Raw genomic sequence first — 11,107 nt, forward strand, 5'->3', positions numbered from 1 at the left:
TTCGTGAGCGCGTGTCGGACTTCCGACCTGAGTCAGATGGGGCAACCAAGGATGGAGGCCCCCAGATGGGCACTGGGGGACGTCTCCCACCAGTCCCGAGTGGCTGTCTTTTAGCGCGTCCGCCAAGACCGTGCCACTTATAAAACAGACCAATACAGATTACAGATTACGGATTTCGCGAAATTTCAGGGAGACAGACAGAGACAAAGACAGAGACAGTGACAAAGCCGGCTTACCTACAGATTAAGATCCGTTGACTTGGGGGTCTGGTGGGCTTGGGGGAAATCCCGGACGAGCCCCCATTTGTTATGCCCAGACCGTTTATTCCCCGAAGAAGACCACCAGAGTCCAGAGTCAAAGCTAAGCAGCAAGGATCTTTATTACAGGTTCGAACCTGGAATTCTCCCTCGCTCGTGAAACGAGACGGGCAGGAGAGCTCCCCCACTGAGCTCCGAGCAGTGTTATATAGTCTAAGAAAAGTGGGCATAGAGTTATTATACAAATCAGATATATGATTGGCTAGTGTTTGAACAAGGCGATTTGGCTAACTATGATTGGTTCCCGCCATTTCTGATATTTTGGTTCAAACTTTGAGGCGGGAGAGCAGGTTTATGGCAGCAAGAGTTTATCTTACTTAAACACGTCTTGTGACCTTGCCTCAGAACTTACAAAATCTCTGGTATGTGCAAAACAAAATCTCTGGTACGTGCAGAAAACCAGGTACTCACAGAACTTACGAAATCTCTGGTATGTGCAAAGATTAGAGAGCAGAACAAGGGTGTAGCGGGTGGGGGGCGGGTACACATCTATCTTTGTGTCCTTTCAATTTAAAAGGAAAAGGCTCAAATGTAGCTATAATATTTCCCTGTTGATCTAGGGGGTGTATTCTAACAGGGAACTGCCAAGCCTCTAAATCACCCTCTCGTCTAGTTTGTGAATTCCTGCCTGGATAGAACTAAGAGTGGTCACTTGAGGCACTGCTCGAACAGTCACTGGGGCAACTACTTTTTGCCCAGTGTCCTCTGGAAAAGAAAGATCGGGAGGGTCTTTTTCTTCAAAATAATAATGAGGGGGTGCAGAAGGGTAGGGATGAACCTCTCCTTCCTTTGCCACTTTAGCTTTAGCTGAAGCGAAATAAACGTGCTCTGTAACCTCTTCTGTTACTTCACTATACTCTCATTCTTCCTCCTCATCAGTGTGAAAAAGTTCCAAGGGAGAATGAACCAGACCCCACACCTGTCCCACTGTTACCCTGAGGCTTCCGAGCTCCCCTTCTTACTCACCACGGGGATTGCTTTAAGAGTACTTGCGTGTCCTCCAGCTAGTTTTCCATTCCAACCGTTGCTCCGGCGACCCTTTAACCTGGATTTGAGCCCCCCACGATGGATGCCACTTGCCGAGACCAGCTCGGTAAGGGAGACCCTAACCCAGCAGTGCTAGAGGAATTAAAGACACACACACACAGAAATATAGAGGTGTGACATGGGAAATTAAGGGTCTCACAGCCTTCAGAGCTGAGAGTCCCAAACAGAGATTTACCCACATATTTATTAACAGCAAACCAGTCATTAGCATTGTTTCTATAGATATACGATTAACTAAAAGTGTCCCTTATGGGAAATGAAGAGATGGGCGGAATTAAAGGAATAGGTTGGGCTAGTTAACTGCAGCAGGAGCATGTCTCTAAGGCACAGATTGCTCATGCTATTGTTTGTGACTTAAGAATGCCTTTAAGTGGTTTTCTGCCCTGGGCGGGCCAGGTATTCCTTGCCCTCATTCCCATAAACCCACAACCTTCCAGCTTGGGCGTGAGGGCCAATATGAACATGTTACAGTGCTGCAGAGATTTTGTTTATGGCCAGTTTTGGGGCCAGTTTACGGCCAGATTTTGGGGGAACTGCTCCCAACAGCATCGGTAATAGGATAAATCAAAACTGTATACCACTTGGCACAGAATGTGATTAGAAGAACACATTACTTGTGATATTTCTGTGAAAGATACATAACTTAAATTTAATTCTAAGGAAGCATTAAACAATCCCAAGTTGAGGGATCTTCTTCAAAGCAACTGACCTGTAATATTCAAAAGTGTCAAGGTCACTAAAGAAAGACTGAAGAACTATACCAGACTAAAGGTGCCTAACACCATGTGACAACTAAACATGACCCTGAACTAGATCCTTTTGCTGCAAAGCAATTGATGAAGCTTGAACTTGACAAATAAAAATTGTATATATTCAAGTAGTAATGTAAATTTCCTGACTGTATTGAGGTTATGTAAAAGATGTACTTATTTATAAGAAACATGGCTGAGCATGGTGGCTCATATCTGAAATCCCAGCACTTTGGCTGAGATGGGAAGATCACTTGAGGCCAGGAGTTCAAGACCAGCGTGGGCAACATAGCAAGACCCCATCTTTAGCCGGGTGTGGTGGTGCACCTGTTAGTCCTAGCTACTTGAGAGGCTGAGGTGGAAGGATTGTTTGAGCCTGGGAGTTTGTGGTAAGGGTGAACCATGATTTTGCCACTGCATTCCAGCCTGGGTAACAGAGCAAGACCTTGTCTTAAAAAAAAAAAAAAAAAAAAGGCCAGGTGCGGTGGCTCACACCTGTAATCCCAGCACTTTGGGAGGCTGAGGTGTGCAGATCACGAGGTCAGGAGTTCAAGACCAGTCTGACCAACATGGTGAAACTCTGTCTCTACTAAAAATACAAAAATTAGCCAGGCGTGGTGGCACAACCCGGTGGTCCCAGCTACTCAGGAGGCTGAGGCAGGAGAATTGCTTGAATCCGGGAGGCGGAGGTTGCAGTGAGCCAGGGTTGCACCATCGTACTCCAGCCTGGGTGACAGAGCAAGACTCCGTCTCAAAAAAAAAAAAAAAAAAAAAAAAATTACACATCTATCGCCTCACACAGTTATTTACTAGGGTGGTAGAGGGTTAGTGGTGACAATTAAGATCTATTATCTTAGCAAATTTCAAATTAAAAATACAGTGTTTTTTTCCCTCAGAAAGAAAAGCGTGGGGCCGGGGGCGGTGGCTCACGCTTGTAATCCTAGAACTTGGAAGGCCAAGGCGGGCGGATCACGAGGTCAGGAAATCGAGACCATCCTGGCTAACACGTTGAAACCCCGTCTCCACTAAAAATACAAAAAATTAGCCGGGTGTGGTGGCGGCGCCTGTAGTCCCAGCTACTCCGGAGGCTGAGGCAGGAGAATGGCGGGAACCCGGGAGGCGGAGCTTGCAGTGAGCTGAGATCCGGCCATTGCACTCCAGCTTGGGCGACAGAGCGAGACTCCATCTCAAAAAAAAAAAAAAAAAAAAAAAAAAAAAGCTGGACTGTTTCATGAATTTGCATGTCATCCTTGCTCTGCGGCCATGTCAATCTCTGTATACTTCCAATTTCAGTATATGTGTTGCCAAAGCGAGCACAAAAAAAATGCAGTATTATTAACTATAGTCACTGTGCTGTACACTAGCTCCCTGAACATGTTCATCTTACAACTGAAAGTTTGTACTCTTCGACCAACATCCATTTCCCCCACGCTTCAGCCCCTGACCACCAACCATCATTCTACGCTCCGCTTCTTTTTTTTTTTTGAGACGGAGTCTAGCTCTGTCCACCCAGGCTGGAGTGCGGTGGCACAATCTCGGCTCACCATAACCTCCGCCTCCCGGGTTCAAGCGATTCTCCTGCCTCAGCCTCCTGAGTAGCTGGGATTACAGGCGCCCACCACCACACCCGGGTAATTTTTGTATTTTTAGTAGAGACAGGGTTTCACTGTGTTGGTCAGGCTGGTCTCAAACTCCTGACCTCATGATCCGCCCACCTCGGCCTCCCAAAGTGCTGGGATTATAAGTGTGAGCCACTGCGACTGGCCTACTCTCTGCTTCTGAGATTGACTTTTGTAGATTCCACATATACGCATATAGTATTTGTCTTTCTATGTCGGGCTTATTTCACTTAGTGTAATATCCTTCAGGTTCATGCATGATATTCCATTGTATATACCACATTTCTTTCTCCATTCATCAGTCAAACATATCTCCGCTATATGCTCTATGTAGCATATATATCTTTGCTATAGTCAAGATACTCTGTATCTTGAAAATGCTGCAATAAACATGAAAATGAAGATACCTCTTTGAGATACTGGTTTTATTTCCTTTGGATGTATATCCAGAAGTGGGTTTGCTGGATCATATTGTGGTTGTATTTTTAAATATAAAACTATTTTTTATTTTTACTTATCTATTTTTTGAGATGGAGTTTCACTCTTGTCGCCCAGACTGGAGTGCAGTGGCACAATCTCAGCTCACCGTAACCTCCGCCTCCCGGTTTCAAGCCGTTCTCCTGCCTCAGCCTCCTGACTAGCTGGGATTACAGGCATGCTCCACCACACCCAGCTACTTTTGTATTTTTAGTAGAGACGGGGATTTCTCCATGTTGGTCAGGCTGGTCTCGAACTCCCGACCTCAAGTGATCCGCCCGCCTCGGCCTCCCGAAGTGCTGGGATTACAGGCGTGAGCCACCACGCCCAGCCTAAAAGTATTTTTAAAATACGTTGGAGTAACATAGACTTATGGTATGAAGAATGAGGAGCTCCACTGACTTGTTCCTCAAGGTACCTGGCAAAAATTATATAAAAAACAAAAACAAACCCCAACCATTTAAAGCCTGTGATCATCAGCCTAAGGGCAAACAGCAAAAGAAGAAACATCTATTCAAGACAACCTGTGAAAACTCATTAAGAAAGGCAAGGGTCTGTGGTATTTTAATCAAGATCACTCCCTCCCTCTCCCATCTCAACTCAGTGAGGTGCAGACTCCACTCCAGACTGCTATATCCTAAAACACAGGGCTCCCTCTCCCACCAGCTCCCAGGTGGAGGGCTGTCTTCCCAGGAGAATCGGATGTATTTTATTTTATTTATTTTATTTTATTTACTATTTTATCGTGACAGGGTCTCACTGTGTTGCCCAGGCTGGTCCTGAACTCCTGGGCAACACAGTGTTACACGGAGTTACAGGCCGGGGAGGTCACTCACACCTGTAATCCCAACACTTTGGGAGGCCGAGGAGGGCAGATAACCTGAGGCCAGTCTGGCCAACATGGCGAAACCCTGTCTCCAGTAAAAATACAAAAATTAGCTGGGCATGGTGGTGGGCGCCTGTAATCCCAGCTACTTGGGAAGCTGAGGCAGGAGAATTGCTTGAATCGAGGAGGTGGAGGTTGCAGTGAGCTGAGATTGCGCCATTGCGCTCCAGCCTGGGCAACAGAGCAAGACTGTCTCAAAAAAAAAAAAAAAAAAAAAAAAAGAGAAACTGTTGGTATTATAGGTGTGAGCCACCGCACCAGGCAAGGATGTATTTCTTATCCTGTCCCCTCCAGCTACCTGTTGCTGAGACTAAGTCCTGGGCATACATACTTAAGGGGTTTTTTTTTCCCCCACCCAACCCCCACTTGTAGAATGGAAGTTCCACCTTGGACAAAGTGTGATGAGAGGACTGAGACCTCTTTAAGCTCGTGAAATGGCGGTTCCACACCAGGAGAGGAAAACAAAGAGGACCTCAGGCTGCTGCATCTTGTGCTTAGCTTGCAAAGCAAGACTGTCACTCAGAAACTCGCTATTGTCCCCACCTCCACCTCCAGAATCCTGGCTCAGATATTTTGCCTGAAGAGAGGAGCAGGCTGTAAAACAGAGAGATTCTCATCTCCTCCCAAAGGACTAACTTTAATTTTTTTTTTTTTTTGAGACGGAGTCTCGCTCTGTCGCCCAGGCTGGAGTGCAGTGGCCGGATCTTAGCTCACTGCAAGCTCTGCCTCGCGGGTTTACGCCATTCTCCTGCCTCAGCCTCCCGAGTAGCTGGGACTACAGGCGCCGCCACCTCGCCTGGCTAGGGTTTTTTTTTTGTATTTTTTAGTAGAGACGGGGTTTCACCGTGTTAGCCAGGATGGTCTCGGTCTCCTTACCTTGTGATCCGCCCGTCTCGGCCTCCCAAAGTGCTGGGATTACAGGCTTGAGCCACCGCGCCCGGCCACTTTAATTTTTTTAAAAACTATTTGGACATATTTAAATGTAAAGACTAAAAAAATGCAAACAAGAAAAAAAAAGAAAAAAGAAAAAATGTATATAAATCTAAGGACACACCCAAGCATGATGGAGATTCAGGTGAAAGGTATTTGGGAGGAAATTCAAGTTACAGGATAAACTGTAGATCTGATTGTTTGTAGGAGAGAACTAGGGAATAGTACTGGAAGAAGTGGCCAGGCACAGTGGCTCATACCTGTAATCTCTGCAGGTGGCCAAGGTGGGTGGATCACCTGAGGTCAGGAGTTCGAGGCCAGCCTGGCCAACATGGTGAAACCCCATCTCTACTAAAAATACAAAAATTAGCTGGGCATGATGGCCCGCACCTGTAATCCCAGCTACTCGGGAGGTTGAGGCAGGAGAATCACTTGAACCCAGGAGGCAGAGGTTGCAGTGAGCTGAGATTGCACCACTGCACTCCAGCCTGAGCCATGGAATGGGACTCCATCTGAAACACAAAACAAAACAAAAACCTGGAAGAAGCCCTTCCAGAATCAGAACAAATGTCAAACACTGATCTCAGAAACTCTCCATGAATTAGTTTGTAGAGCAATTTGGTTATGCCCTTAATATTATTCAAAACAGCTGAGCAATTAGCCATCAATGAGAGGAGTTTAACAGCTGGGGGTGATCAGGGAAAAGGGAAGAAGGTTTCCGGAAATCACTGTCATCTCAAGTTGACTGTGAGCATACTCAGTGCTGCACCTTAGACTGTGGAAGGGGAAACAGACTTCACTAAAAGAACACAGCCAGTCACTAGACACATAAACAAGCAAATAAAGATAACCAGACCTCGGAGGGAGAAACATAGGGGACCAGTACTCAGAGTTGCTACAATAAATACTGTATTATCTAAAATGTCCAGTTTCCAATAAAAATTAAAGACATGCAAAGAAGCATGTCTTATATAAACATACACAATTTAGGCTACACTAAATTTATTTATTTATGTATTTTTTAATAAATAGAGATGATGTCTCACTATATCACCCAGGCTGATCTTGAACTACTGGCCTCAAGCAATCCTCCTGCCTCAGCTTCCCAAAGTGCTAATATTACAGGTGTGAGCCACCACACCAGGCCTTCACTAATTTATTAAGAATTGCTTTTCTTCAATAATAAACTTAGCCTACTACACTTTTTTTACTTTATAAACTAATTTTTTAAACGTTTAAATTTTTTGTAATAATACTTAGGTTAAAACATAAACACATTATACAACTGTATAAAAATATTTTCCTTCTTTATATCCTTATTCTACAAGTTTTTTCCTATTTTTAAAATTTTATATTTTTCTTTGTTTTACTTTTTAAACTTTTTTTGGTTAAAAATTAAGACATGGGCCAGGAACAGTGGCTCAAGCCTATAATCCCAGCACTTTCGGAGGCTGAGGTGGGCGGATCGCGAGGTCAAGAGATCGAGACCATCCTGGCCAACATGGTGAAACCCTGTCTCTATTAAAAATACAAAAATTAGCTGGGTGTGGTGGTGCGCACCTGTAGTCTCAGCTACTCAGGAGGCTGGGGCAGGAGAATTGCTGGAACCCGGGGGGTGGAGGTTGCAGTGAGCCAAGATAACACCAGTGCACTCCAGCCTGGGCAGCTGAACGAGACTCCATCTCAAAACAAACAAACAAAAACTAAGACATGGCCAGGCACGGCAGCTCACGCCTGTAATTCTAGCACTTTGGGAGGCCAAGGTGGGTGGATCACGAGGTCAGGAGGTTGAGACCAGCCTGGCCAACATAGTGAAACCCTGTCTCTACTAAAAAAACACAAAAAATTAGCCAGGTGTGGTGATGGGCACCTGTAATCCCAGGTATTCAGGAGGCTGAGACAGGAGAATCGCTTGAACCCCGGAGGCAGATGTTGTAGTGAGCTGAGATTGCGCCACTGCACTCCAGCCTGGGCAACGGTTTGAGACTGTCTCAAAAAACAACAACAACAACAAAAAAACTAAGACGCGAACACACTAATTAGCTTGGGCCAACATGGGATCAAGATCATCAACATCACTCTCTTCCATCTCCACATACTTTCTCACTGGAAGGTTTTCGGGGACAATAACAGGCATGGAGCTATCATCTCCTATGATAAAAAAAAAAAATGCCTTCTGAAATACTTCCTGAAGGACCTACCTGAGGCTGGTATTACAATTAATTTTTTTAATAAGTGGGAGTACACTCTAAAACAACAATAAAAAGAATAGTATGGTAAATAAATAAGCTAGCAATATAGTCATTTATTATCAAGTATGAATTATACATAATTGTATTGCTATAATTTTTTTTTTTTTTTTGAGACAGAGTCTCGCTCTGTTGCCCAAGCTGGAGTGCAGTGGCGCGATCTCGGCTTGCTGCAAGCTCCTCCTCCCTGGTTCTTGCCATTCTCCTGCCTCAGCATCCCGAGTAGCTGGGACTACAGGCACCTGCCACCACACCTGGCTAATTTTTTGTATTTTTAGTAAAGACAGGGTTTCACCATGTTAGCCAGGATGGTCTTGATCTCCTGACCTCGTGATTCACCCGCCTCGGCCTCCGAAAGTGTTGGGATTACAGGCGTGAGCCACTGCGCCTGGCCATTTGTTTGTTGTTGTTGTTTTTTTTTTGAGAAAGAGTCTTGCTCTGTCACCCAGGCTGGGGTGGAGTGGCATGATCTCAGCTCACTTCCTGGGTTCAAGTGATTCTCCTGCCTCAGTCTTCCAAGTAGCTGGGATTACAGGCGCCCACCACCATGCCCAGCTAATTTTTTAAAATATTATTATTATTATTATTTTTGAGACAGAGTCTTGCTCTGTTCCCCAGGCTAGAGTGCAGTGGAGGTTCTCAGTTGAACGATCTCAGTTCACTGCAACCTCCACCTCCCAGGTTCCAGCGATTCTCCTGCCTTAGCCTCTCGAGTAGCTGGGATTACAGGCACCTGCCACAGCGCCCAGTTAATTTTTTTTTTTTTTTTTGTATTTTTAGTAGAGACGGGGTTTCACCATCTTGGCCAGTCTGGTCTCGAACTTCTGACCTCTTGAGCCACCTCCATCAGCGCTGGGCCTCCCAAAGCGCTGGGATTACAGGCGTGAGCCACTGCACCTCGCCTGTATTGCTATACATTTATAGGTGTAACAGTGCAGCATACACTAGCATCAGCACGAACGTGAATAATTCATTGTGCTATGACATTACAATGACTGTGATATCTCTGGATGCTAGACATTTTTCAACTCTATTATAATCTTATGAGACCACCATCATTTATGTGGTCCATTGTTGGCCAACATGTCATTATGCAGCACATGACTGTATGTGCATAACAGGAATACCAGAGGGAGGGGAGAGAAAGAGGCAGAAAAATATATTTGTAAAAATAATAACTGAAAACTTCCAAATTTATTTAAAAATAGTAACTTACACATCCAAAAACTCAACAAACTCCAAAAAGGATAAACACAAATAAATGCCAGAAGACATCATAGTAAAAATGCTGAAATGCAAAGATAAGAATCAAATTCTAGGCCAGGCACAGTGGCTCACGCCTGTAATCCCAGCACCTTGGGAGGCCAAGGCAGGCAGATCACGAGGTCAGGAGATCGAGACCATCCTGGTTAACACGGTGAAACCCCATCTCTATTAAAAATACAAAAAATTAGCCAGGCGTGGAGGCACACGCCTGTAGTCCCAGCTACTCGAGGGGCTGAGGCGGGAGAGTGGTGTGAACCCAGGAGGCGGAGCTTGCAGTGAGCCGAGATTGCACCACTGCACTCCAGCCTCGGTGACAGAGCGAGACTCGGTCTCCAAAAAAAAAAAAAAAAAAAAAAAAAAAAGATGAGAATCAAATTCTAAAAGCAGCAACAGAAAGACAAGTCATCACTTACAGGGAAATCCCAATAAGATTAACAGATGGCTTCTCCAGAGAAACAATGAAGGGCAGAAAGTAGTGGGATTACATATTCAAAATGCTCAAAGGAAAAAGGAAAAAACAAAACAGTGTCTACCAAAAGTCCTATATCCAGCAAGGTATTTTTCCAAAATAAGATAGCATAAAGACTACCAGATAGACAAATGTTGTGAAAAATTGTTAGCAGATCTGTGTTAATGAAATACTAAAGGAAATTCTTCAGGCTGAAAGCAATCAACACAGATGATTATTCAAATCCACACTTTAAAAAAAGCACAGGTAAAAGTAATAATGAAATTATGACAGGCAGGTTAAATGTATAATCATTCTCCTTTCTTCTCTTAACTGATTTAACATGCATCATATAAAATATGTATATAATGTATAGGTGAGCCAATAATACACAGAATGTAATGTGTAATATAATAACTACACAAAGACGTGACAGCAAAGCTATATTGGCCTAAGGAAATGGTAATGGTAAAGTAATAATTATATATTGTTGGGGTCATATCATTAATAGATATGTTTAATAGTAATACTACAGGTCGAGTGCAGTGACTCATGCCTATAATCCCAGCACTTTTGGAGACTGAGGTGGGTGGATCACCTGAGGTCCAGGGTTTGAGACCAGCCTGGCCAATATGGTGAAACCCCATCTCTACTAAAAATACAAAAATTAGCCAGGTGTGGTGGTGGGTGCCTGTTACTTAGCCTCAGTTACACGAGAGGCTAAGGCAGAATTGCTGCCTTAGCATAATTGTTGAAGCAATTCTTGAACCCAGGAGGCAGAGGTTGTAGAGAATGAAGATTGCACCAATGCACCCCAGTCTGGGTGACAGAGCGAAACTCTGTCTCAAAGTAATAATAATAATAATACAAAAGTGAGGAAAAGGGAATAGAGCTATAGGAAAAATAACCTTTCTATATATAAACAATTAAATATAAATCTGCTAAAAAAGTACAGATCTGCTAAAAAAGTATAAATCTGACACTGATTTTGATCAGAAGGTTGCATGTTCATCTTATGTTGGGGTTAAAAAAAATTATGGTAGACCAAGCCGGGCGCGGTAGCTCACGCCTGTAATCCCAGCACTTTGGGAGTCTGAGGCAGGTGGATCACAAGGTCAT

General features: G+C 44.3%; 1 non-coding gene across 1 annotated transcript; it reads right to left on the minus strand.

Annotated features, from left to right (window-relative positions):
• Positions 1 to 3,326: 3,326 nt before the first annotated feature.
• On the minus strand, positions 3,327 to 3,430 carry LOC123572006 (U6 spliceosomal RNA). Its single transcript, XR_006696359.1, has one exon. It is a non-coding gene; the product is annotated as a U6 spliceosomal RNA (small nuclear RNA).
• Positions 3,431 to 11,107: the final 7,677 nt, after the last annotated feature.

Source organism: Macaca fascicularis, chromosome 2 (assembly GCF_037993035.2).
Source record: "Macaca fascicularis isolate 582-1 chromosome 2, T2T-MFA8v1.1".
Taxonomy (NCBI): domain Eukaryota; kingdom Metazoa; phylum Chordata; class Mammalia; order Primates; family Cercopithecidae; genus Macaca; species Macaca fascicularis.